This window comes from Triticum aestivum, chromosome 5D, assembly GCF_018294505.1.
Source record: "Triticum aestivum cultivar Chinese Spring chromosome 5D, IWGSC CS RefSeq v2.1, whole genome shotgun sequence".
Classification (NCBI taxonomy): Eukaryota; Viridiplantae; Streptophyta; class Magnoliopsida; order Poales; family Poaceae; genus Triticum; species Triticum aestivum.
Genome location: NC_057808.1, coordinates 294,252,453 through 294,278,266, shown reverse-complemented (window position 1 = coordinate 294,278,266; position 25,814 = coordinate 294,252,453).

The window sequence follows — 25,814 nt, the reverse complement described above, 5'->3', positions numbered from 1 at the left end:
AGCGATGTTTTTCAAATCAAGGTTGTACGGCTCCAACTTCTGTTTGTCCCCTGCGATGGCTGCCCCACAGAAGTATATGTCCTCCCGAGACAAGAAATCGTGAAGCTCACCTGGTATGGAGGGCGCGTGTATGATGTGGTACACTAAAACATCATCTTCGAGGCACAGCTGAAGGACATCGGTGTGTTGGATCTTCCCAGTGGCACGCTCCGTGTACTCTGCGTCGAGACCGATGACATTCATCTCCACCTTTTGGAGGGAGTTGGATACATTGTTGATCCACTTCCGAACAACCCTTGGGTGGTCGGTGACTGTGGCAACTATGCTCAACAAGCCTTCGACGAGGACATGTTGGACACTAAAAACCTGCATCTCGATCTCTTTCGCCATTTGGAACCGCTGGACCGGAGGCCTATGGTTTGGAGAATTAGGATTAGATGGCTAATCTAACTGAAGAAGATGATTATTTATAGGGGCTTCGGAATTACTCCAGGAGGATGTGAAGAGGTTAAAACAATGTGAATGCAGTGTGGTTTGGATGCAAACGAAGATCAAGGAGTAGTGAAAAAGCCGAGGAAAATCGGTTCCCGATGGAGAAGTAAATGGGACAAGTTATGCGCATGCATGAGGAGAGGTGCGGTGGTTTGACTGCTGCATGCAATGGATTGGACGGGCTCTTCGGTTGCCTTTTCTCTCTCCCACGCGCATAGAGTGGCCCACTTGCATGCTGCAGTTTATTGGCTGGAGTCGGGCTGCAGCTGCTCGTGCGTACGCTAATTAATGCTGTGAATGCGGGGCATGGAGGGAAATGGGCGCATGCAAAAGGGTATATATGCAAACTAATTAGAGAAATACTGAAAAAAGTTATGCGCAGACAAAAGAGGACCGGAGGGATTACTACTTATGTTCCTACTACGGTTAAGGAATATGCGGTTATCCTCAAAAAAAGAAAAGTCCTTCTTCACGCTTCCGCATGCACGAGAATTTGGTTCTGCTCGCAATATGGATGATAGCTGGAGGATGAAGTGAACCCAGAGGCATGCTAGCACGGGAGTGTACTCATGTTCCTACTACTCCTACTACTACTACTAGTAGTAGTAGTACAACTGTGGTACACTTGATGGTCAAAATACTATTATTCATCCGGTCCTCACAGTGAAGTGACAAGACCCTGCGCCCGAGGTGACACCAGTCCAAGCGGTGTGTCCGGGTTACCAAAGTCAGCCTCACCTTGTGCACTGTGCAGTCACTATCACCGCCGCTGTATAGCATGCCTCGCCTCGTCTCCCTCTCCCCTAGCACCACTCCATCTCCATCTCCGTCTCGCCGGAGATCCTGAGGTCACTCTTCATTATCTCACTGTGCCCCCGCATACCCTCGCCTCGCTCGCCTCCCCCAGTACCACTATTCCCTCGCTAGCCGCTCCAGCACCGACAGCCTTCTCCCCCATAAATCAAGCCCCCTAAAACCCCACCTTCCAAACTCCACCATGGCCGAACGCGAACCGCGTAGGATCCATATGAGCCGCAGTTGGAGCTATCTCCCCAGTGACATCCTCGACCTCTATTGTTCGTGTATGGATATGTTGAGCGCCCTGCGGCTGGCTGCATGCTCGAGGGGCATGCACACGGCCATCGTTGAAGCGAGGCCTAATCTTTTCAAGACACCCTGCTTGCTGCTATCTGGTCTTGCGAGATTGGCTCACCATGATACGGAGGCGTACATGATGCCCCTCGACTTCAATCCGATCTCCATTAGCCGAAACTTCTTTGTAGGTATGTAGTGGGTCGCCGTACATCATTTCCCTCGACTTCGATCCGATCACCATCGCCCGAAACTTCTTGGCAGGTATGTACTGGGTCGGCATGAACTCCCACTAGATGGCTGCCGTCAAAGAAGACGGTAAAAAGTTGGTGCTCATTAACTTCCAGACCTCCCATGAGATTATCCTTCCTCCGTTGGATTATATAGAGTATTACCATCGCGGTCCTAGTCATCTAGATTACCGCGTCAGTTGGATGGACCTTGTTTTGCAGAAGATTGTAATCTGCCAAGTGCCCACACGACATGCGGATTACGCAGACTTCAAGCTAATTGCCTTGTTCGACAAGGGACTCGCCTATCTTTACGCCGGTGCCTTCTTTAGATGGAGACAACTGAGCTCGCAATGGATCGTCGTCAAAGCTGATACACACTTCTGTGATGCTATTGAACACAATGGCATCATCTACACGGTCGACAAAGCAGATGGCACCACGTATTGCTGGGACGGCGTGTGTAAGTTGTTTCCATCTCATGTTAATGATGACGCCATCACACTGTTTGAACTTTTTGTGATGATTGGCATATCCCTGTTTGAGCAGAATTTGAGTAGAACTATGGCAATGTATTAGAGACGCCGTAAATCAGCTATATTTGGAATGAGTTAATTCAAGCAATTGTGATCATGTCATTACAACCAATTTGTACCCCTGAATAATCAAACGGTTAGGAATATATGGATATTCTCCTTATTTTACAATAATCTATATACTACTACTAAATATGAGTGTGTATCAATGGCCATGTTAGTTTCCTCATTTTCATGATGTAGAAACATGCACCACACTGTTGGTTTCATCTAACCATACATTAGGGAAGTAAATGTGCATATGGAGAACTCTATATTTGGAAGTAGTGAAATCCTGTAATGCTTACCATGTGTACATACCTATATTCGCCCTTCAGCAATCAATGGCTAGAATAATATCCTCACAAAAAATTTGCCCACAGAACACGAGTATATAACAATGCATGGCTGTTAGTTACCTTGAAGAATTTGTTTGTGAGGAGAGAACATGATTCCATAACATGCATGACATGGTAGTTCCCTGTGAAGAATCGATTGCGAGATAACATGAGTATAACCATGCATGGCACTTCTATATTTTCGAACCCAGTATACATTTCCCTGTATTTTCCTCCCAGTTACAACAGGGACATATCAATGCTGTTTCTTGCATTATCCTACTCATACTCTGAACAATGCTGATCTTACATTAACAATGCCTGTCCTTTTTGATATGATGCAGTGTCCCTACAGTTACTGCCCTTTGTAATCACACCACCTTTGCCAAAAACAGGGAAGCACAACTGGTTCCTCGCTCGATCAGACGACGACAAAAGACTGATGATCATTCGAACACATGACTCGGAAAAGTTATATTGCAAAAACCCCACTGTATACAAGCACCGTGAAATACGTGAGTATCCGGACAGTGGTTGTTACGTCTATGAGCAAGATACCAGCTTGTTGGGGCCTTCAGGATTTTTTAGTTGGAGGCGGGTAAATAGCCTTGGTTCATACTCTCTGTTTCTCAGATTCAATTATCCGATTAACCAGGAGATCACAGTTGGCAAGGTCCTTGATGGCAGAGAGGCCCTGTTTGCTATGGAAAACTGTGTCTACACGCCGAGCCCTAGGAGTTCGGGAGCAAACTCCCCTGATTGTCAACGATACAACCTGCAGCCAAAAGAAGGCGAGAATGACAAAGGCATCCGGATTAACTTTGATCCTTGGATGTCTCAATTACGACAGGCAGTGATGTGGTTCAAGCCTTCAGGTTGATAGGTAATTGGGCTGTTGCGTCGAAAGGCTGGAGTACTGGTGTCTCCGGATCATTGATCGCTGAAGCGGGGCTACAAATTATGATGGTGTTGGATCATCTCTTCGAATGACTTTGTTGTCTTTTCTGCTTGTTCTGGATGGGTAGTTCTTTCTTTTGTTATGCATATTCCTTGTCATTTGGTCATCCTCGTCTATGTCACTCTTACTATGTAATAGTTGGCTCTGTTTAGAATGTCATTCTCGTCTGGATCATGAGAATCTGAGTGCTGCAGATGGGTGCGTTTTGGTGGTGTAGCAAGACTTCTTATGAACTATCATGTCTTGCTGTTTATGTCAGTAGTAGTCACTAGTCAGTGTTTGAATGTTGTATATATCGTTGTTTCGAACTGTTTATTGTCTCGAACTACTGGTGGGCTAAATGGGGGCATCACCATTCTCCAGTGTTCAGAGTGTATCTCCTTTTTTCAAGTTATATAATTTGAGCTCAGTGTCTTCTCGATGATGTACACTTGTTTGGGCCAGTGAGGTGTCGTTGAATATGGGCCGAGCAGTAACGCAATGCCAAACAGGTCAATTATGACTCTCAGGACGGGCTCTCAATAGATCCTAAAAAAAGGCCGGGCTCTCCAAAAAAGAAAGAATAAGGACTCTTAGGCCGACATGTGGGCGCCACCGGTGTTTTCGTGCACTTGCGCGCCGAGAGCATATTGGCGCGTGTTCGAAATTCAAGCTACATTTTCATCCCCAATCTCCCGCCCCTCCCCCACCTCTGGAATCTTGATTCCTACTCCAGTTGCCCCAAATCCCCCTCCTGTACTCCTTGTACTCAAGCTCACTATCATGTTGCCAGTCAACGCAGATCTCCGAGCCAGAGATCCTGAGGTCCGTCCTGCCTTCGGTCGCTGCGTGCTGTCGCTCAACAGTGGCATGGCGGCGCTTGACGACCAGTTTGCCGGCAAAGCGCTGATGGTAACCATCAACGGCGACCGGCCTCCCGTCTCGCCGGACGACCTTGTCAAAGCTCTTGGCATTGCGCACGGCATCCAAATAAGTGACTTGCTCGTCGAAGTCTGTCCGCCACCGGCTGATTTCTTCGTCAGGTTCCGGACAACTTTCGACTGCAGTCGTGTGTTCGAATCTTCCCGGCGTTTGTTCTCCGATGGCGCACTGGTGAGCTTTGATCGGTGGCACCCAGGATGGGGCTCGGTGCCCTCTGAGCTTGAGTTTTTAACAAAGCTTACCTTCCACGGCATGCCTCAACGTGCTTGGAACAGCGAGTCCATGAATGAGCTTATCAACGACCTTGGAGGTGAGCTCGTAAGTATGTTTGTTCTCCAGACAGGGCTCTGACGGTTATGGCATGGATGAAGAAGCCGTCCACCATACCGAAGGTGATTGGTGTTGAGATACCGGTGCAAGAACCGGGGTTGTACTATTCGTCGCCACCAAGGCCGCCACGGACCACGTTAGGGATGTACATGTATCGAGTGTTCGTGCATGTCAAAGAAGTGGTCAATCCATCAATCGAAGTCCTGCCGCCGCCGCTGGTGCCAGGGTCCATCGACGACGTCAGTTACAGGAGTCAACGTCAGGCTTTCCCCGTGTTTCTCGGAACGATGGATGGCACAGGGCCTACTCCATCGCGCGGCGGAGGCCACTGCTTCTTTGGGAGAAGAGGCAGGGCTGGCTGCCTGGATGTGCTCTAATTTGAGGTAACAACTGAATCTTGTCAGATACTAGTTAAATCCGAGCTATGGGTGTGAAGCACTGATGTGCCAGTACATTTTCTTGTGACCTGTTCTAATTTTGTACCTGAACTTTTTTTTAGAAAGGGCTGTAAGTCAACTTAATGTGCCAGCAGAACTTATTGTGTTATCTGTCTGTTTTCTTTGCACAGCATTCAAGATATTTCCCTGTCATTGATAAAGAAGATGAACCGTTATGTACAAGTTCGTTGTTTTCAACATAGCCCTACCCGTAGCGATCCACTGCTTCCATCCTGATTGTGCCGCCTGCGTGAAATTTTTGGATTGCAAGTTAAGTGTGCTACGATGTTCTATATGATTGTGTCAACTATATAAGTTTTTACTGAGCATCAGCAATGCATATGGCTGAAAGATGTATTTACGAGCATCGACCGATGTCTCTCTCTCTCTCTCTCTCACACACACGCACACATGCACACACGCACAAGTGGGACCCGTTGAATTATTTCTTTGCTCATGACAGCTTTTAATTAGGTTCCACTGTAATCTAACTTTTTCCTTAAGTTATTAATTGAGCTCAGTGACTTCAAAAAGTTGTACAGAAGCCTTGTTTGGGCCTTTCCGGCGTCGCTGAATGTGGGCTGAGTAGCCATGTTAGGTTGTACTGTACTACACAGGCCTTTTTTTCAACATCAGCAATGCAACTGGGCCAACAGTTGTACACAATATCCGGGTCAACTTGTTATTCCCCGCCCCGCTGGGCTGCAAACTTTCCTAGGAGGTATGCATTAGGCTTAACAAGAAAATGGACTTTAAGAAATAATAAATGGGATGTAATTATAATAACTGGGCAGTAACTATAAAAAGATGCACCAAACGCGTAATTAGTTTAAAAATATATTATTTCCGGAATTTGAAAATTTTAATTTCATTACTTGTTGCGCGCGACATATTTCGTTGGATTTTAACATAATACAACTTTATTTTGAAATTATATTTAATCTGACTAGAAATTTCGGATACATAAATTTGGGATCCCATAAATATGTGGGATTTTTTTTTGAATTCTGTTTTGAGCGGTTAGTTGAAATTATTAATCGTTGTCCTAGCTAGAAAATGGGTTGTACTTTTAACTAACAGTAAATGGGCTGTAGTAAATTCCATTAGAATTAAAAAATGGGTTGTACATTCTTACAAATCGCAAATGGGCTATATGTTCTCTGCCACACACTTGTGGGCCTTCTAAGTTGACGCGTCCCCTAAAAAAAACTAAGTTGACGCGTATGCAAGGCTTTGTCAACAACACACGGTTCTGGCAGCTGTGGCCATTGGATGTCCATCCAACGGATGTCGTGCTTCTTCTTCAATCTCAGATATTCTTGCTTCAGCCGCCCAAAAAATGATTCCTCCCCCTGACATCTTGGGCGCACCGTTTCACAGGCTAACCTGTGGGCCTACTAAGTTGACGCGTACCAAGGCCTTTGTCAACTTAGTCAATATAAACGATTCTAGCTGCAGTGACCGTACGATGTCCATCCAACGGCCGTAGTGCTTCTTCAACCTCTGGTCTTCTTGCTCCAGCCGCCCAAAGAAGCGCCGGTCGTGCCGCGTGCTCCTGCCTCCCGTGGCCGGCTGTGATGCCGCGGAGGCCTCACCGCCCCCTACTACTCCCACCGCTGGCCAGGCCATCCCTCTACTCAACCACACCCCCTGTTATTCCGCGGCAACGGCAGCCTCACACCGCAGCCGAACCAGTGAACCCTCGTACTCCTCTCCGCGCGGGCTTCAACTGCCGCATCTTCCCTGGCTCCGCGTCGTCCCCTTCCTAGGCCTCACCGTCGTCCACCGCCCAGGTGCTCTCGGCACGGCGTGGTCAACGTGGTCAAGGAACGGCTTCCATCGGACGTGTACTGTACGTGGTAAGGCTGACAGCTGGGTCCATGACGGCAGCAAGGAAGTGCCTCCTTATTACGCGGAAAATAATGATTCCTCCACCTGACAGCAGGGACCCATCGGATGGGCCACCGTATTTCATGAAAAAATGTTTCCCCCCTGACTGCTGGGACCCACCGGACGGGCCACCGTATTGCACGAAAAAACCGTTGCCCCCGCTGTCAGCTCGGACCCACCGGAAGTGCCTCCTTATTACGCACAAAAAAATGAAAACTCCCCCTGCTGGTTGGGACCCACCTTGGTGGGAGGCTGACTTGTGGGCCTACTAAGTTGACGGGGACGGAGTGCTTTGTCAACTTAGTCAATATGAACGATTCTAGCTCCAGTGACCGTACGATGTCCATCCAACGGCCGTAGTGCTTCTTCAACCTCTGGTCTTGTTGCTCCAGCCGCCCAAAGCAGCGCCGGTCATGCCGCATGCTCCTGCCTCCCGTGGCCGGCTGTGCTGCCGCGGAGGCCTCTCCTCCCCCTACTATTCCCACCGCTGGCCAGGCCTTGCGGCGACGGCAGCCTCACACCGCAGCCGAACTAGTGAACCCTCGTACTCCTCTCCGCGCGGGCTTCCACTGCCGCGTCTTCCCCGGCTCCGCGTCGTTCCCTTCCTAGACCTCGCCGTCGTCCACCGCCCTGGTGCTCTCGGCACGGCGTGGTCAACGTGGTCAAGGAACGGCTTCCATCGGACGTGGACTGTACGTGGAGAGGCTGACAGCTGGGTCCACGGCCGCAGCAAGGAAGTGCCTCCTTATTACGCGCAAAATAATTATTCCTCAACCTGAGAGCGGGGACCCACCGGACGAGCCATCGTATTTCGTGAAAAAAACATTTCCCCCTGACTGCGGGGACCCACCAACTACATCTTCGCACGCAAGGAAGTACGTTCGGGCAAAAAAAGAAAAACGATTCGCCCCCCTGACTGCTGGGACCCACCAGCTACATCTTCGCACGAAAGGAAGTGCCTGACAGTCGGGACCCACCTGGCCGAAGCGTACGTAGCGTTGTCATTCTGGTCGCGAACATGTACGTACATACTGGTCGATGTAGAGGCACGCACGTGTCGTAGTAGAGGCGCGCACGTAGCATGTACACGTACGTACAACGGCCAGGGTGCAAGAAAGAAAATACGGCCACGTACGTACATACAGGCAGGGTCTCGAACGCCTACTCGAGCATACGTACGGCCAGGGCTCGTGTACATGGCTGGGTCGAAACAGAGAACAGCGTCGTCGTTGTGTTCATGGGGAGCCAACCGGCTGGGTCGGAATGGAATGTGTCGTCGTGTTCATCGGGAGGGCTTGGACGGAACAGCCGATGGAAACGAGGCCTGGCGTACCGCAGAACGGAGGAAACGGCCTTGTGTTCGATCGGCCACGTTCGAAACGGGATCTTGTTCATCGGGAGGGGTCTGGCGTACCGCAAAACAGAGGAAACGGACCTCCTGCGATCGAAATGGGGGTCCTGTTGATCGGGAGGGGTGTGGCGTACCGCAAAACGGAGGAAACGGACTTGTGTTGGAGCGGTACGGTCGAAATGGGGGTCCTGTTCATCGAGAGGGGTGTGGCGTACCGCAAAACGGGACTCCACGGGATACTGTTCATCTCCACCGTCGACCCCCTCTAGCCTCCACGGGCTACTGTTCATCCACCGTCGACCTCCTCCAGCCTCCACCCGCGACTGTTCATCCACGGGCTCCTGTTCATCCAGCCTCCACCGCGCGCTACTCCATCGGCTACTGTTCAACCAGCCCTCTCCACAGGCTCCTGTTCAACCACCCCTCCACGGGCTACTGTTCATCCTGCCCTCCACCGTCTACTGTTCATCTTGCCCTCCACGGGGTGGTCCTGTTCATCCAGCCCTCCACGGGGTCCTGTTCATCCAGCCCCAACCGGCTCGATCAATCGGGGTAGTGTTCATCCAGAGGCAACACCACGGGGTCCAGTTCATCCACCCCCACCGGGAACTGTTCATCCACACCCCCCTGCACGCAACGCTCACTATTCATCTAGAGGCAGCATCGACCGGCTTCAGTTAGCAGTAGTAGCGAAGGAATCGCTCGATCGGGTTCAGTAACGCGTAGCCTGCAGTGCAATCGCTCGGGTTCAGTTAGATCCCAATGCCTCGCTCGGGTTCTGTTAGAGCCCAATGCCTCGCACACACGCGCGTACGTATGAGGGAAACGCGCATCGCTCGGCCCCCGACCACCCATCGTAACCGGGGACTCCCCGATATTTTCCGCGCCCTCGCTTGTACCACGGTTTTTTCCATCATGGACGGCCCAAAGAATGTCATGCAGCTGCATCTCCGGCCCGCCCAGGACGAAAAGCCCATTTTTTGTCATAGAAGTAGGACCCCACCACATCTATGATGATACCGGGTTTTGTCACAATTATCGTCATAGAAGTGTCATAAGTATGACAGAAAAGATATTCGTTTGGCCCAAAATGTAACGGATGTGTCTTTTTTGTAGTGAATGTGTTTATCACATAATGTATGGTGCCCCGCCCCCTACGCCTACAAGTATTTAGATGTGAGTTGCAAACACCACACATTACCACAAATTCAAATAAAATGTGAGATTGTTTGATATATAGTATTGTTTAGATTGTTCGATATTTAGTTGTAAGCTGCAAATGCCACACATTATCACAAATCCAAATAAAATGTGAGATTGTTCGATGTATAGTATGGTTTAGATTGTTCGACATTTAGCTGTGAGTTGCAAACGCCATGCATTATCACATTATGGTATAACATGTGCAAAACCACAGCACGCGTATCACTGCTATATTCATGCATGCATATGTTTATAACACTATGATCTCCTATTCAAATATATGAATCCGCTTTCATATCAAATTATGATCTTTGTTAGTCTCTTACACCCACACAATCCTCTAACCTTTGTAGCTAGCACTAACTTTCTCTCGTGCACGCACACGCCCTCCTTGTCGGAGTAGATGGCCACGGGTAGCCTAACCGACTGCCCCTGGTTCTTCTGAAAAAATTATCAGGCCTTCGGGCCTCCAAGCACTCCGAGCATTGGGCCGCCTTCCCTGGCCGTCTACCTCTGGAGCCGACTCCCGGAAGGCGACCCAGCCTCAGCAACCCCTCCCCAGGACGACTACGGGGTGGCCGACTCCAAGAAGCCGGCCAAGAAGGACGCCGACTCCAAGGAGCCGGCCGAGACCACAACCACCAAAGCTACTCCCACATAACGGCGACAAGACGGGGTGTGGCCACAGTGCAGCCCACTACCCCCGAAGCCCGAGGCGGGCATGGCTACAGGAGGCCGTACGGGACGGCTGTCTCCCGCACGGCTCGGCACTGTAGCCATGCTAGCCTCAACGTCATCCATGACCGACTCCTGTACGGCCTGCAGGCGCCGGGCCCCTTCCGCCAGAGAGAGGGGCGGAGGCGGCCCGGCCTCTCCCAGTCGGCCAAGAGCGTAGCCGGCCCCCAGAAGCCAGCTACTCCCTTCCTCGAAGCAGGAGCCCCATTAAGGAGACAAGACGAGGTAAGGCTACAGTGAGAGCCCCCGAGGCGGTCCACTGTAGCCACGCTTACCTCGACAAAGCCCTCGTCATCAGAGGCGAGGCTACAGTAAGCAGCCGCCGACAAGACCCTAGGCGGTGGGGCCGGCCTGTCGACCAAGAAGCCGGCAGCCGGCGGGACCCACCAGCCGGCGGGACCCAACAGCCGGCGGAGAAGCCGGCGAGCATAGACACTGACGGCTGGGACCGAAGCCCATCTGGATTACCGTTGTACCCCCCGGGGGTAGGCCTATATAAACCCCCCGGAGCACCCATGCAAAGGGTTGGCTTCTAAGCATAGCACACACACACACCATAGATAGAGAGAAGCAAGAGCTAGCCTTGTTCTTCTTCTCCCTTGATCCCAACAGCTCTAGGAGCGATTGTAGCTACCCATTCTCGATCTAGTGATCATGCGGAGACCCCGCAGAGCAGGACTAGGGGTGTTATCTCCTCGGAGAGCCCCGAACCTGGGTAAGATCTGCCGGCGTGCATGTCTTCGCCTCATCCCGTTTCCAGGCACCGGCGACGTCTTATTGGCTACCATAATGATAAGCCATCCATTGGCATATGTCGCACCAACCACCCGACATTTGGCGCCCACCGTGGGGCCAGGTGCACCGTCGTCCGGAGACCTGTTCTGGACGGGAACCCTCTTCCTCCCCCGCGAGCGCAGCCAGCCTGCTGCGCCCGATGGCGTTTGCCACGACGCGCTGCAAGGCGTCGACGACGCCTGCGTAGCGAGCCGCCTCGCCGATCTGCTCGGCGAGACTCGCATCTCCGACGAGCCTGCGTCCGACGCAGGCACCGACTACCCCGAGAACTGCCTCGCCAGCCTCCTCGACCAGCTTCACGTCTCCAGCGAGCCTGCTGCAGACATGGAGTCGGTCGGCTCCACCGACCCGATGCTCATCGACTCCGACACAGCATCGCTTGACGCCTACCCCTCTGACGTGGTGGTCTTCGACGACCCCCTCCCTCGAGCTGACAGCGGCAGCAGCGCTGTCACCGAAGTGCTGGTCATCAGCCACGTCGCCAACTCGGGCGAGAACGCCCACGACGCCCTGCAAGCGGCAATGCACGACCTCTCCGTCCCCATCCCGGCCGACGCCGGCGCCGAAACCCTGGAGGCACGCCGCCTTGCCCTCATCGCGGAGGGCCAGAAGATAGCCTCCATGAGACGCCTCACCGAGGCCCACCAGCGCGAAGTCGACCGCGCCGCCTTCGGCACGCCGCCGCCTAGCGGCCCGAGCCGAGCCGGCTTCGTCCAGAAGCGCGGCGCGGCCGTCGCCAGCATGCTGGGCGCAGATCGCCCCGTCTACGCCACCCCGTTCGAGAATCTGCGAGCCGCTCAGGCGGCCGCAGAAGAGCTCAATGGGCCGGGAGCCGATGAGCTCCCCTACATGACGAGACGGATCCAGCAGCTGCTCGACGCGGCTGCAGAACGGCACGAAGCCAGCGCTCGTGCTGATAGTCATCCCCCGCGCCGAGAGCACGCCGCGACGTCCCGCTCGCCGACTGCGAGCGGCGCGCGCCAGAAGAAAGACAAGGAGCCGGCTGTCAGCCGCAGCCGGACTCGCATTACCATCGAGCGCGACGCGGAAGGCCGCCCTCCAGCGGTTGAACACCAAGGAAATCTTCCTCCTCCCCCGCCTCGAAGAGAAAGCCGCCTCACTTCGCCGCCTATCACGCACCCGACTCTTGGCGACCGACTCGGCCGCCGAGAAGGAGTCGGCGAGAACGACGCCCGCCACAGGATCGACCGCCTTGCTCGATCCTTGGCGTTAGAAGAAGAAGACGATGTCGGCCCGCCATGCTTTGGCCCCCGCATCCGCGACGAGCCCTTCCCCAAAGGGTTCCGCTCCCCAGAGACACGCCCAAGTACAACGGCTCGGTGAAGCCGGAAGATTGGCTCATCGACTACTCCACGACCGTCAGCATAGCCAACGGCAATCGGCGCGTCGCCGTGAAGTACGTCCCCCTCATGCTGCAGGGCACTGCGCGCACATGGCTCAACAGCCTCAAGCCCTACAGCATCAACAGTTGGCTGGACTTCACCGAAGTCTTCGTCCGCAACTTCACCAGCACCTACAAGCGGCCACCCAAGCCTCGCCAGCTCTCCCTCTGCGTCCAAGGGCCCAACGAGTCGACCTGCGACTACCTCACGCGATGGGCCGAGCTCCGCAACTCCTGCGAGGGGGTGCACGAGGTCCAGGCCATCGAGTACTTCACCGCCGGGTGCCGAGAGGGCACCCTCCTCAAGCACCGACTCCTCTGCGATGAGCCGGCTACCCTCGACGAGTTGCTGGTCATCGTGGACAAATATGCCATGGCCGACTCCTCGATGAAGACCGAGCTGAGAGTAGACGCCTCTGGGAAGGTGATTGCTCCGGCTCCCAAGACGCCGGCTGGCGACCCTAATCGGCGCCCCTACCAGAACGATCACAAGCGCAAGGCCCCCATGCCGACTTCCTCCAGTCGGCAGGTGGCCACAGTTGAAGACTAGCAGCCTGAAGAACGGCCCGCTCCCAAGAAGAAGGGTGGAAGGCCGGCTTGGCAGCCGTCTTTCTCCTACAAACAAGCTCTCGACGCCCCCTGCAAGTTCCACAGCGACGCGAAGCCGTCCAACCACACGACCCGGAAATGACATTGGCTCACCCGCATTACCAAGGGCGAGGGAATGCTGCCGCCTCCGCCTCCCGGTCCACCGCCTCCAGCCCCCCAGCAGCCGGCGGCTCGGCCGGCAGTCGGCGCCATCCAAGACGAATTCCCCGAAGAACACGCCGCCTACGTCGTCTTCACTAGTCAAGCCGACGACAAGCGCAGCCGACGCCGACAGCACCAAGAAGTGAATGCAGTCGCCACCAGCGCCCCTGAGTTCATGCACTGGTCAGAAAAGCCAATCAGCTGGAGCCAGGCCGACCACCCAGAGGTGATGCCTTCGCCTGGCTCCTATGCAATGGTCTTGGATGTCACCCTCGCGACGGAGAGGCGAGCTGCCAGATTTTCCCGCGTCCTGATAGACGGCGGAAGCAGTATCAACATACTGTACCGCGATACCATGGAGAAGCTGAACATCAAAGCGAAGCAGCTCATGCCGAGCCGCACCGTCTTCCATGGTATCGTCCCCGGCCTGTCTTGCTCCCCAATCGGCAAGATCAAAATGGATGTTCTCTTCAGAGACAAAGACCATTTCCGCCGAGAAGCAATATGGTTCGAGGTAGTGGATTTGGAGAGCCCCTATCATGCACTGCTTGGCCGACCTGCTCTGGCCAAGTTCATGGCTGTGCCCCACTACGCCTACCTGAAGATGAAGATGCCGAGGTCGAAGGGGATCATCACGGTAGCCGGCGACTACAAGAAGTCCATCGAGTGCGCCATGGCCAGTAGCCGGCTGGCCGAGTCCCTTGTGGTGGCAGAAGAGAAGAAGATGTTGGAACGGGTTGTGGCCATGGCCGGCAAGCAGCCGGCCTTGTCCCCCAACCCCAAGGATTGTGATGCGTAGGGCTCCTTCCAGCCTGCCAAAGAGACGAAGAAGATACCTCTGGACCCGGAGAACCCGGAGAGGTTCGCTGTCATTGGGGCGAACTTGGACAGTAAATAGGAAGGCGAGCTCGTCGACTTCCTCCGTGAGAATCGAGACATCTTTGCATGGTCCCCAAAGGACATGCTGAGTGTCCCGAAGGATTTCGCCGAGCACAAATTACATGTCCGAGATGATGCGAAGCCGGTCAAGCAGCCCCTCCGCCGACTGTCAGAAGAGAAGCGAAGAATTGTGGGAGAAGAGATAGCCCGGCTCCTTGCCGCCGGCTTCATCATGGAAGTGTTCTTTCCAGAGTGGCTTGCCAACCCAGTTCTGGTTCTGAAGAAGAATAAGAAGTGGCGTATGTGTATAGACTACACCAGTCTGAACAAGGCCTGCCCAAAGGATCCGTTTGCTCTGCCGCGGATTGACCAAGTGATAGACTCCACAGCCGGATGCGAGCTGTTAAGTTTTTTGGATGCGTACTCAGGGTACCATCAGATCAAGTTGGACCCAGCTGACCGCCTGAAGACTGCCTTCATCACACCCTTTGGAGCTTTCTGCTACCTGACTATGACATTCGGCTTGAGAAATGCCGGTGCCACTTTTCAGCGTTGCATGCAGAAATGTCTCTTGAAACAACTCGGCAGAAATGCCCACGTCTACGTAGACGACATTGTGGTGAAGAGAGAGAAGCGCGGTACCTTGCTGGAAGACCTGAAAGAAACATTCGCCAACTTGCGCCGATTCCAGATCAAGCTCAACCCTGAGAAGTGCATGTTCGGAGTGCCAGCCGGCCAGCTGCTAGGCTTCCTGGTCTCCGAACGCGGCATTGAGTGCAACCCCGTCAAGATCAAGGCCATCGAGAGGATGGAGATTCCCACCAAGCTGCAAGATGTGCAGAAGTTCACTGGCTGCTTAGCCTCCCTGAATCGTTTTATCAGCCGACTAGGAGAAAAGGCTCTCCCCTTGTACCGACTCATGAAGAATTCCACTCACTTCGAGTGGAATGATCAAGCCGACCAAGCCTTCCATGAGTTGAAGAAAATGCTGACCACTCCGCCCGTCCTGGCTGCGCCGACTGAGAAGGAGCCCATGCTCCTCTACATCGTCACGACTAGCCGAGTCGTCAGCACTGTTGTTGTGGTCCAGCGCCCGGAGGAAGGCCGAGCCCAGCTAGTCCAGAGGCCGGTGTACTATCTCAGCGAAAGTGCTGTCCAGCTCAAAGCAAAACTACCCGCACTACCAGAAGATGTGCTATGGGGTGTACTTCGCTGCCAAGAAACTGAAGCCTTACTTCCAAGAGCACCCCATCACGGTCGTGTGCACTGCCCCGCTTGCCGAGATCATAGGCAGCCAGGATGCATCCGGCCGGGTGGCCAAATGGGCCATTGCATTGGCGCTCTACACGATCTTCTATCAACCCCGCACCGCCATCAAGTCGCAAGCATTGGCCGACTTCCTCGTTGACTGGGCCGAGACCCAGTACTTACCGCCGGCTCCAGACTCTACCCATTGGCGGATGCACTTTGACGGGTCCAAGATGCGCACCGGCTTGGGAGCCGGCATCGTCCTCACCTCTCCCAAAGGCGACAAGCTCAAGTACACGCTGCAGATCCACTTCGCCGCCTCCCACAACGTGGCCGAGTACGAGGCGCTCGTACACGGGCTCCGGCTAGCCAAAGAGCTTGGCATACGCCGGATCCTGTGCTACGGCGACTCAGACTTGGTGGTCCAGCAATCGTCTGGCGACTGGGACGCCAAGGACGCGAACATGGCGAGCTATCGATTCCTCGTCCAGCAGATCAGCGGATACTTCGAAGGGTGCGAGTTCCTTCACGTGCCAAGGGCCGACAACGACCAAGCAGATGCCCTAGCACGGATCGGCTCCACCCGACAAGCCATACCGACTGGCGTCTCCCTCCAGCGCCTCCTCAAGCCGTCCATCAAGCCGTCTCCAGAGTCGGACTCCATTTTCGTACCGCCTGCGCCAGATACAGCCGGATCCGACTGGAGAAACCCCGCAGGCGGCACGGGGACTTCGACAACCGGCCCGGGGACTGCCGTAGTCGCACCCGGCCCGGGGACTTCAGAACCCGGCTCGGGGACTGCAGCAGTCGGCCCGGGGACTGCAACGACACAAGAAGCAATGGCCGACTCACCCAACCCACCCACCCGAGTCATGGTGGCCACATTAATAGAAGAAGAAGTCACAGCTCCCTCATGGGCCCAGCCCATCCTCAAGTTCCTAGTCAGCAGAGAGCTGCCGGCTGATGAGATCTCAGCCAGACTAGTGCAACGACGAGCCGCATCATATACAATAATCAACAGAGAGCTTGTGAAGCGCAGCGTCACTGGAGTCTTCCAGCGTTGTGTCGAGCCAGAAAAAGGAGTGGCAATCCTCAAAGACATCCACCAAGGCGAATGCGGCCACCACGCAGCCTCAAGATCCCTTGTGGCCAAGGCTTTCCGCCATGGTTTCTTCTGGCCGACTGCCTTGGAGGATGCTAAAGAAATAGTCAAGAGCTCCAAAGGATGCCAAGTTTTTAGTTCCAAGCAACATCTGCCGGCTTCTGCACTCAAGACCATTCCCCTCACCTGGCCTTTTGCCGTCTGGGGACTGGACATGGTGGTCCCCTTCAAGACAGCCCGCGGCGGCCTGACACATCTACTTGTTGCTGTGGACAAGTTCACAAAGTGGATTGAAGCAAAGCCAATCAAGAAGCTCAATGGGCCGACTGCCGTAACATTCATCACCGACATCACTACTCGGTACGGCGTGCCGCACAGCATCATCACCGACAACAGCACGAACTTCGCCAAAGGAGCACTGGCACGTTTCTGCGCGATGCAGGGCATCCGACTGGACTTAGCGTCCGTTGCCCACCCGCAGTCAAACGGCCAGGTCGAGCGAGCAAATGGACTCATCCTCTCCGGCATCAAGTCCCGACTGGTTGTACCACTGGAGCGATCGGCCGGCTGCTGGCTCGAAGAGCTGCCGGCTGTCCTCTGGAGCCTGCGCCCTACACCCAACAAGTCAACCGGCTTCACTCCATTTTTCCTCGTGTACTGTGCCGAGGCTGTCATCCCAACAGACATCGAGTTCGACTCACCTCGGATCACCATGTACACGGAGGAGGAGGCCAAAGAAGAAAGAGAAGACGGCGTGGACCTACTGGAAGAAGGCCGGCTGCTAGCACTCAGCCGGTCCGCCATCTACCAGCAAGGACTGCGCCGCTACTACAACCGCAAGGTCAAGCCAAGATCCTTCCAAGAGGGCGACCTTGTGCTCCGGCTGATCCAGCGAACAGCCGGCCAGCACAAGCTCTCGGCCCCTTGGGAAGGCCCCTTCGTCGTCAGCAAGGCACTCGACAACGACTCCTACTACTTGATCGACGCGCAATAACCAAGAGCACGCAAGAGAGACGACTCCGGCAAGGAGTCGGAGCGACCATGGAACGCAAACCTCCTGAGACGATTTTACAGTTGAAAGCAGTATGTATCATGCTCCCCTTTTGTATTAAGTACAAACCAACAGGCCCCCCGAACAGTACTCGGGGACTGCCTTTGTTTATCTATGAATGACAAGCGTCATATCCATGAATGTATTATTACATTTGAATTCTTGTCTGGCACCGGGCTCGACTAGTCGGCCCGGGGACTGGCCGCCTTGAGCTATATTAAAAGTTCTTCCCGAAGTCAGAAAAGTAGTGCGCCGGCTCCCAAGTCCTCTCTTGTTGAAAGTCGCAGATCAAAGAACTGACTGTCCGACTAGCAAGAGGGAAGACAGAAAGGATGCCCACACGAAAAATGGCTAAGGAACAACGAACCTATATAGCAAAAAGACGGCCTCCAAACATGCCTGCCGGCTGCCAGAACAGCCGGCTGGCCGGCTTCCTAAAAACTTAGCTTTAGTCCAGCAGAGCTAGAGTACTTCCCCCCCAATCGGCCAGGCACTCCTCCGGCTACAGATTGCAGAGCAACTGTTTGACTGGGGAGGCGGCAACCAAGGGAGGGCGGCAAAGGAAAAAGCAGAAGGACAAAAAGCAAAAGTACAAGGAAAGGCCAAATGCATGCATAAGTTATATATACATAAAGCCCCCAACAGGCTGGCAACAGACATAAGTTCGAATACACCCAGTGGGTGGAATTGTGCAGATTTAACCAAACATTGTTCTAAAGAGTAACAAGACAGGAAAAGCAAAAGATGGCAGACTAGGGCGCGACATGAAGGCCGAGCTGGTCGGTGAAGGCGGCCTCGCCGGCTGAAGGAGTGGCCGCCTAGCGGGTCTCTGCTTGACCACCACCTACGGCAGGCGACGCACTCACGCGTGATGTGGTGCTGGAGGTGCGGTCAGGCTGAGGCTGGCCGGCTGCTCCACCAGCCGGCTCGGCATCCTCACCCTCCTCCTCCTCTTCTTCACCCTCGTCGCTGGAGTCGATCTCCTCCGCCGAGTCCTCACCGTACGCCGGGTCCAGCCCGAACCACTCCTCCGGCTGGGCGACACCATTGTCGTCCACCTCGGGGGCGAAGACGCTGGTGTCGGTGTAGTCGGCGATCGCCGAAGCCCGCCGGATGATGGCCGGCCGTGCCGGCTCCAGCTCTGTGTCGGCTTGCTGCCGCCAGGTAGCCAGCTGGTCCAGGCTCAGGCCGGGATACCAGGCCTTGACGAACTCCAGCGCCCGCCTGGCACCGGAGCGAGCCGCCGAGGCCTTCCAGGCTTCAAAGCGGCCGACTGCCACCTCCAGCCAGTTGGCAGTACGACTGGGGGTGCGAGGAACCACTTGGCCGGGCCAGAGGGCGGCCAAGACCTGCGCCCCGGCACGTTGAAGACGGTGGAGCAGTCGGTGAGCCGGCTGGATGCGGGCCTGGATCACCAGAAGCTGTTCCTCCAGCGAGCGGCCGGCGGTTGGCAAGATTTCAAAGCCGGCTTGCCTCCGCTCCTGGCGACGGGCCTCGATGGTCTGGTTGGCGGCAGTAGAATAGCCAGGGAAATACTCTGCGCAAGAAAGAGGAAGAAAGGAAGAAAAGAACACCAAAATCAGAAAACAAGCCAAAGTGGCAGATGGCAAGAAAGGACGAAGAGGTAGGCGGCTTACCTTCAACCAGATCTTCGATCTGGCCGTAGCCAGAGATCAGAGTCTGCCTGGCCTCAGCCCATCCAGCCGCCTCCGTCTCGAACTCGGCCTGGAGAGTGGCTTCGCGATCCCGCGCAGCCTTCAGTGCCGCCTTGTGGCTTTCCTCCTGGTCGGCCAACTTCTTGGCCAGGCGGTCGCATTCCTGCACCAAGGCGGCGAGCTCGGCATCCTTGGCGCGAAGGGCAGTCTGAGACTCTCCCAGTTGTGCCCGCAGACTGGCATTGGCCGCTGCAGAGACGGCAGGAAAAGAAGAACAGTAAGAAGTCGTCAAGGAAGATCCGACCCGACTGCTCAGCAGTCGGCCCGAATCTCGGGGGCTACACCCAGTGGGTGCGCTAACGCGCCCCCACATGAGATAAAGAACAAACCACGTACCTCGGCTCTCAATAAGGTCGGCGGTCTTCTGAGCCAGCTCCCGAGCCTGGGAGTTGAAGGCGGCCGCTCGAAGGTTGTGGTAGTCCTGCAAGATGGACAGAAGACCGAAGTAAGAACAAAGATAGCAAAGACAAATCCACCAAGAAGTTCCAAGCCGCCTGCTCAGCAGCCGACTCGGAACTCGGGGACTACACCCAGTGGGTGCGCTGACGCGCCCCCACGGAAGAAATCAAGATCAAGAAGAAATCAAGATCAAGAAGAAGCAAAGATGGGAATACTAACCCGGATGGCCGCCCGCTTCGCGAGGAACTCGTCGGTGAACTGCCTCAGCGCCGCGGCTTGGCTTTGGAGCCGGGTCCGGACGTCTTGTGCAGCCACGTTCACCACGGCCGTCCCTCCGCCTCGCGTCCACCCCGAGGTAGCGCTGGCTGCCTCCGCATCTCGGGCCAACGAGCTGGAACCCACGGCCGGCTGTGGCTCCGACGTAGCCTTCTGCGGCTCCGACGCGGCCTTCCCCGCACGCCGGCTCGACGGAATCCGGACCGCCGTCTCAGCCCTCACGGCCGGCTCGCCCTCCGCCGACTGTGCAGGCGGCGGGTCAGGCCGGCCGCCTTGGGCCGCCCCAGTTGGCGGGGTCGGCTCCGGCGCCCTCTCCAAGATGATGACGTCGTCGCCGCTTCCCCCCAGCCCTGGCTGGTCGCCGCTGGCTCCCTCTGGCGAGGGCTCCATGGGCCCCGGCGCCGCAACACGCAGAGGGGTGACCATCAAGACCTCCCCCGTAGCTTCAGCTGCTTCAGCCTCTGCTTGGGCCCTGGCTGCAGCATCGGCGAGTGCCTTCGCCGCCTCCTCCTCCCGTGCCGCCTGGGCGGCGGCCGCCTTCCGTGCCTCCGCCTCCCGTGCCTCCTGCTCCTCCCGCGCCTCCCGCGCGTTCCGTTCCGTCGCTGCCTGAAGCTCGGCGCGGGGGTCCACACGGCGGGTGGTGCTCCCAGACCCCCTCGGAGACTCGACGACGGAGGCAGCAGCCGCCCGCTCAAGCGACAGCGGAGCCCTGATCATTGGAGAAGAAGACAAGAGCTCAAGAACCACCAAAGAAAAAAGAGTATACGAAAGAAAGTGAACTTACGCCGACACGGTCTGCGGTTGCTTCACCGCCTTGCGGAAGCGAGCCGCCTTTGCTGCCGCCTCCTCCCGCCTGGTGGCTGCCGCCCCGCCTCTGGGTTTCTTCGTCCGGCTGCCGAACAAACCTTGGGCGGCGCGACGCTTTTGACCTCCGCCCCGAGCAGGCGGTGCGGCGGAGGAACCCGCGCCGCGTCCAGATGCCGGCTGGCGGTGCGGGACGACTTCGGCCTCATCGTCGTCCGGCCAGTCGTCAAAGGTGACACCGAGCCCGGAGCCTCCTGCTTCGCCGCCGGCTTGGCCACCACCCGGCTCGACGTCGTCCTCCATACCGGCCGCCGCCAGGTAGGGGTCCTCCAGATCGTGTTCGGTCCGGTCGGGGACGAATCGGCGCTCCGAGTCTGACCCGCCGGCTGGCCGAAGAAGAGGGCTCTGTCGAAGAACAAGCCGACTAAGTCAAAGTCGGCCAAGAAGAACTCGGCAACAAAGCAAAGAGAAAGAAAAAGAGACAAGGAGAACATACCGTAGGCGGCGGATAGGCTCGGCTATATGGCTCCTTGCCGAAATGCCACTCTTCGGTGAGTTTGCAGTTCGCAAGGTAGTTCACCATGTAGGCGACCTCCTCGCGCGGCATCTCCTTGGTGCACATTCGGCTCGGATCGAGCTGGCCGCTCATCTGACAGATCAGATGAGGCCGGCTCTGGAGCGGAAGAACCCGGCGCGTGACGAACGCGGCCAGAAGGTCGGGCCCCGCCAGGCTCTCCGACTGGACCATCACCCGCAGTCGGGCGATGGCGGCGTTTCCAGCCGGCGTCAGCGTCATAGCCCGGAAGGACCACTGGGGCAGCCTGCCCGCCGGTGGGCCGGCTACGTAAGCCGGCAGGTTGATGTAGTCGCCCCGTGGGGCGATGTTCCGCACGTAGAAGTACAACTTCTGCCACTTCTTCACCGATTGGATTAGCGGGATGACGGGGAAGGGGTTGTCGGCGACCGATCTCCGCGACGCGATGAAGGCGCCAGTCTGAGCCGGCACGCCCCGCATGCGCGTGCCCAGCTTCGACTGGAAGAACTCCCCCCGAAGCTCAAGGGTGGGGAGGACGCCGAGGTAGCCCTCGCACAGGGTGACGAAGGCGGACAGCAGCACCACCGCGTTTGGGGTGAGATGGTGCGGCTGGAGCTGATAGAATTCGAGCCAGGAGCGGAAGAAGGCGCTCACTGGAAGGCCGATGCCGCGCAAGAAGTGCGAGCGGAAGACCACCCGCTCGCCCTCCTGCGGCTCCGGCCTGATTTCCTTCTCCGGTGCGAGGCGGACCTCCACCTTGTCCGGGCCGGGCAGCCGCCGCGTGTTGCGGAGAAACTCGACGTGGTCGTCGTGGACGTTGGAGCCATCCCAATCCCCGCCATGCTGCTCCGTGGCGGGAGGCATGGCAAAAACAAGCGCGGCGGCGGAGGAATGCATAGTGGAAGTGCGCGGCGGCGAGGCGCTGTCGCAAGAACGGGAGAGCGAAGAAGGTGGAGGAGGTAGGAGGAGCGTGCAAGGGCCTGCCGCCCTCCACCTCCCCCTACTTATAGCTTCGCGCGGCAGGACCGGGGAAGCCGAACGCGGGGGGAGTCATGGGATTAACTGCACCCACTCCCCCCACGTCTCGCGATTATTGCGCATAAATGCGAGCCGAAACTGCCGCACGGGACGTGCGGGCGGTTTCGGGATGTAGACAATCCGCGCCTAGGCTGGGGCGCAGACGTGGCGGGCCCCCTCCCTGCAGCGACGTCCTGTCACGCGCGTGGGCTGGCAGGCTTTCCGGCCAAGAGGGCCACGTGGTTCGCAGACGGCCAGTGGCCGGCCCGCGGCCCGGTGCACGCGCCAGCGGGCTCCCGCCCTCCGACTCCGGAAGATTTCAACTCAGGCGGCGCGCCTGACCAAGGCCGGCTCCCAGCTGCCGGCTCGCTAAGATGGGAAGCCGATCGAGCTTCTCAACCCCTACTCCACCTCGAAGCCCAATCAGCTTCGGGGACTACTGTCGGAGTAAATGGCCACGGGTAGCCTAACCGACTACCCCTGGTTCTTCTGAAAAAATTATCAGGCCTTCGGGCCTCCAAGCACTCCGAGCATTGGGCCGCCTTCCCTGGCCGGCTACCTCTGGAGCCGACTCCCGGAAGGCGACCCAGCCTCAGCAACCCCTCCCCAGGACGACTACGGGGTGGCCGACTCCAAGAAGCCGGCCAAGAAGGACGCCGACTCCAAGGAGCCGGCCGAGACCACAACCACCAAAGCTACTCCCACATAACGGCGACAAGACGGGGTGTGGCCACAGTGCAGCCCACTACCCCCGAAGCCCGAGGCGGGCATGGCTACAGGAGGCCGTACGGGACGGCTGTCTCCCGCGCGGCTCGGCACTGTAGCCATGCTAGCCTCAACGTCATCCACGACCGACTCCTGTACGGCCTGCAGGCGCCGGGCCCCTTCCGCCAGAGAGAGGGGCGGAGGCGGCCCGGCCTCTCCCAGTCGGCCAAGAGCGTAGCCGGCCCCCAGAAGCCGGCTACTCCCTTCCTCGAAGCAGGAGCCCCATTAAGGAGACAAGACGAGGTAAGGCTACAGTGAGAGCCCCCGAGGCGGTCCACTGTAGCCACGCTTACCTCGACAAAGCCCTCGTCATCAGAGGCGAGGCTACAGTAAGCAGCCGCCGACAAGACCCTAGGCGGTGGGGCCGGCCTGTCGACCAAGAAGCCGGCAGCCGGCGGGACCCACCAGCCGGCGGGACCCAACAGCCGGCGGAGAAGCCGGCGAGCATAGACACTGACGGCTGGGACCGAAGCCCAGCCGGATTACCGTTGTACCCCCGGGGGGGTAGGCCTATATAAACCCCCCGGAGCACCCATGCAAAGGGTTGGCTTCTAAGCATAGCACACACACACACCATAGATAGAGAGAAGCAAGAGCTAGCCTTGTTCTTCTTCTCCCTTGATCCCAACAGCTCTAGGAGCGATTGTAGCTACCCATTCTCGATCTAGTGATCATGCGGAGACCCCGCAGAGCAGGACTAGGGGTGTTATCTCCCTCTATACATATAGCTAGCTAGGTCCTTATAACTCGTTTTTCCCCATGCGTCGATCGATCTACCTCATTAGTTATGTCTCTCCCTTCCTCCGACAAACAACAATTGATCTACCGATCTAGTTAGGTTTGCTTACCAAACAGATGGTTCCCCTTCATCATCCATGCATGTGTCCCGACAGATCTATCACGCACAGGCACACACAGAAACACATCGCCACTCTTATTGATAATATTGCAGTTCTATCCTCAGTTTGTCTAGTAGGCCTCTCCCACCATCTTCGAGAAGCAACTCCATCACCCATCCAGCACTCTACCCCTCTCCCTCTCTCTCTCCTCTCTCTCTATCTCTGTCCCAACCTATTTCCCGTCCTTTAGTTATGTATGGATGTCGACCGCTGTCCCTCGAGACATAGCTGGGTCTTTACTTCTCAACACATATACGAGTCGTTCTACCTCTCTAGTTAGGCTTCTGCCTTCCCTCCCCCCACCCCCCCACACACACCGATACATCGAGTGCTCTAGTCATGTCTCCCTGCCACACACAAACTTGCCATGTGCCCTCTGACGTTCTGGTAGGTCAGTCTCCCTATATCTTTGACTTGCACACTCACAATTTCGATGGCTTCTTCATCGATCTCGCAGCCACCCACTTGATCCTCTCTTCGACTCTATCGATATCTATGACCCCTCCCTCTCTTCTCGTGGATCGCCCCTCTATATATGATATGGATAGGCCTCTATTTCACACACATTGCATGCAATTTTTTTAGATGTCATCGACACATATTCCCACAGATACATTCACGAAATCACGCCCCCAAACAAAAAACACTCACAAATGCACACACCATCTGTCTAGGTTTGTATATCTCTCTCGCACACCCACGAAGGTGGGGGACGTGCACGAAGAGAAGAGGTGCACGCACGGCGCACATACTCCCGTCTCTTTCCCGGCCCAACCACACCCGCGCGGGTACACGGTGGAGCTCATTTCTGTACGAAAAGGCAGCCCACATGGTAATTTGATACGTGTACTGGTTGTCCACTTGATGGAGGATCGTCTACCACAGGTGAACAAACAAATTGCGACTTGACGTGTTATGTTAAAAAAGAGGCAAACCATGTGGGGCCTACCTTAGAGGCAAGGTTCTATACACTCGAGATGCTCTGTACGTATTACTTTTGATGTTTCCCGTCAACTCACAGAACGAGGAGAAGCTTGCTTACTACACCGCGTCTCCCCCGCCCACGCGCGCGGTGGCTCGCAGGACGAGGTGAAGCTTGCTTACTACGCCTTATGCCTGCTCCCTCGCCCACGCGCGTGGTGGCTAGCAGGACGAGGATATAATTTTACTACTCCCTCCGTTTACTCCTCGTCCCTACCTTGGTTAGAGAGATTATCATATTGTTTGGAATATATGTCCTTTAGTAGATTTCAATATGAACTACTAGTACATACTCCAAACACTGATGTATATAGACGTATTTTGGAGTGTAGATTCACTCATTTTGCTCCGTATGTAGTCCATATTGAAACAGACGTAATAGTACGCACTCTCCGTCGCCCCTCGACCCTCGCCCACGTGGTGGACGTGCAACAATTCATTCGGTCTCATATAGCCAGAACGATTCATACTGTAGTACCATTATTGCTCGATTTCCCGGAGATGCGAAGAGCCAATCGCAAGGTTAATATTTTGGATATGCCAAGCGCAAGGTTTATAGGAGAATGAATAGTAGGTGCCGCGTCATTTATAAAGAAAGTTTTTTTTCTTCTGTGGCACATACGCAATATAAATAGGTTCATATG